The 2,446-nt window shown below is 42.7% G+C and overlaps 1 non-coding gene across 1 annotated transcript; it reads left to right on the plus strand.

The window, feature by feature from the left end:
- Positions 1 to 376: 376 nt before the first annotated feature.
- Positions 377 to 449, plus strand: TRNAV-AAC (transfer RNA valine (anticodon AAC)). Its single transcript has one exon. It is a non-coding gene; the product is annotated as a tRNA-Val (tRNA).
- The last annotated feature ends 1,997 nt before the right edge of the window (positions 450 to 2,446 follow it).

Here is a 2,446-nt window from a genome sequence, read left to right on the forward strand (position 1 = left end):
ATTTAAAAGACGTATTAAATCGCTTATTACGTTTTCGTGTAATAATTGTGATAAAAAAAATTAAAGTTATGAAATTCTTCTGTTCAGTTTCTGCTAGAAAGAGAAAAGAATGAGTAAATTAAATTGCACGTTTAAGGGCAATTGAGCGAGGTGTGAAAACGTTGAATACTGTAGGCTCGAGGATGTCGTTTGAAGACACGTTAGCACATTATCAAATTACTTTTGGCTTTGGTAGACAAGGAAGAGTGTTTTTTTATTTACGGCTATATGTAAAGCTGTCATTATATTTGTGTTTGTTTAGTTTGCGAAATGAGATATTTTGAAACGTTGATGATTAATTTTGAAAACAGTAAAAAGGAAAAAAACAGGAAGTGACGTGCTTGTAGTGTAGTGGTTATCACATCCGCTTAACACGCGGAAGGTCCCAGGTTCGATCCCTGGCAGGTACATATTATTTGTTGGACAGCGCCGGTTCTCGTCAACGAGTACAGACGTGTTTTTCGAGCTCCTCATTGCCTCAGTGTAAATTTAACAGCTAAGCCTAGTGAGCGTGTAGTTCTTTTTTTTTGCTAGATTTTTTATTTTCCAAGTTGTTTGACGATGTCTTCATCAACCAAGAAGGTCATGGAAGTTATGCGTCGTACAGTTTTTGTGGAAACGACAACTTCAAGCCATGGGGACGTTATCCATTCTGTTATTTCTACGTTTGGTGCTGCTTCGGTCACTGCCGTAGTTCCTCGCCCGGGTGGATATGAGGTAACTTTTGTTCTTCCCGACGATGTGGACCTGGCTATAGATGCTGGTCTAACTGTAAATGGTGTGCACTGTTCGGCTAATGGTGTCACTAAACGTACTATTACTGTGTCATTTATGGACGTACCCGAATATATCGACGATAATATTATTCTAAATAAACTTAAAGATTACGATTGTGAGGTGAAAAGCCCTATTGTGTGGAAGAGGGACCAGGGCATATACTTAGGTATACGCCATGTTCGTTTGTGTTTTAGTGAGAAGTGTATCTCTTTGCCATACGTAGTAAAAGTTTTTGATTCTTTGGGCAAGGCGGTAATGGTAAAAGTGAAGCATGATCGTCAGTCAAAAGTATGTAATTTATGTTTGGGGGCGGATCATCTATATCGAGATTGCCCCCAGTTTATATGCCGACATTGTCATATGCAGGGACACGTCCGTCAACGTTGTCCCAAGCTTGTTGTTCCTCGAACTTCCTCTAGTGACGACGCTGAAGTGGCCACGCCTACTACTTCTCGTGACGCCGCTGAAGTAGACACGGCTGCTCCCTCTCGTGCAGTGCCTCATGATGTTGACACCATTTCTGTTTGTCCACGCGTTGATTCGGAGGTTCCCCTTTCAAAGAAGGCTGCAGCTACCCATCGGGTGGTGGCCGATGTTTCTGCCCGACGATCGACGGTTTCTGGTGGGGCCAGGGAACGGGCAAGTAGTCACCCCCCTGCTGCAAGTCGCAATTTTGATCGTCACTTCCCGCCACTTCCGGTTAGTGGTGTGAGTACCGCCGGCGATGTGGAGGTGCCTCTTCCTCGACGTTGGAGGTATGCGAGTGTGGTGGCAATGTCTCCTGGTGACACTTCGAAGAAGGGCAGTGGACGAAAACGTGTGTCGGACGTGCCAATACTACGGATATCTCGGGCGAAGGCGAAGACGGTGTCGCAGCCTTAAATGTGTTTTTTGTGACAGTTTGTTTGTTTCAGTGCGTGTAAGACTGTCATTTATTGTTATTTGAACTTTGTGCATATTTGCTTAGATCTTTACATTTATTCTTGTTATTTTTGTGTTTGTGACAGTTTCCTTTCAATTCTTGTACCTTTACTTTCTCTTTAGCATGGTACTTTTACTAAGGGTGGGAGTTTTGAATTGTAATGGGTTGCGTAATGTTAGTAAGCTGGCTTATTACCTGGATTACTTTGTTACTAATTTTGATGTTGTTTGTTTACAGGAAACGTTTTTCACTGATAATTTTATGATGTCGTTCTGAAATTTTGGCCAGGTGTAGTTTTTTTAATAATTCTACTTCTGGCCGACAAGGGGTTGCCATCTTGATATAGCAGTTTTTGTGTGATAATGTTACATTCGTTTCTTCTGATGGGGTGGGTAGGGTTCTGACAGTCAAATTCAGTTTCGAGTCTTTGTCTTATCTGTTATCATCTGTGTACGCTCCTCGCGATATCTCCGAGCGACGGGAATTTTTCCAAAACTTGGAGTATTGTTTGGATGGTTGCACGGGATTGCTTGTTGTGGGAGATTTTAATTGTGTGGTGGATGTGGCACGCGATCGATTTCCGGTCCGTTTCTACCGTGACGCCAGCCGTTCGGCTTTGTCCAGTTTCTTAATAGGTTTGATTTGCTTGATGCGCATTCACTCATATCGCCGACTACACCTGGTTTCACATGGAAGCGTTTTGTTAAT

This window comes from Tachypleus tridentatus, chromosome 13 (assembly GCF_004210375.1).
Source record: "Tachypleus tridentatus isolate NWPU-2018 chromosome 13, ASM421037v1, whole genome shotgun sequence".
In the NCBI taxonomy this organism is placed as follows: Eukaryota; Metazoa; Arthropoda; class Merostomata; order Xiphosura; family Limulidae; genus Tachypleus; species Tachypleus tridentatus.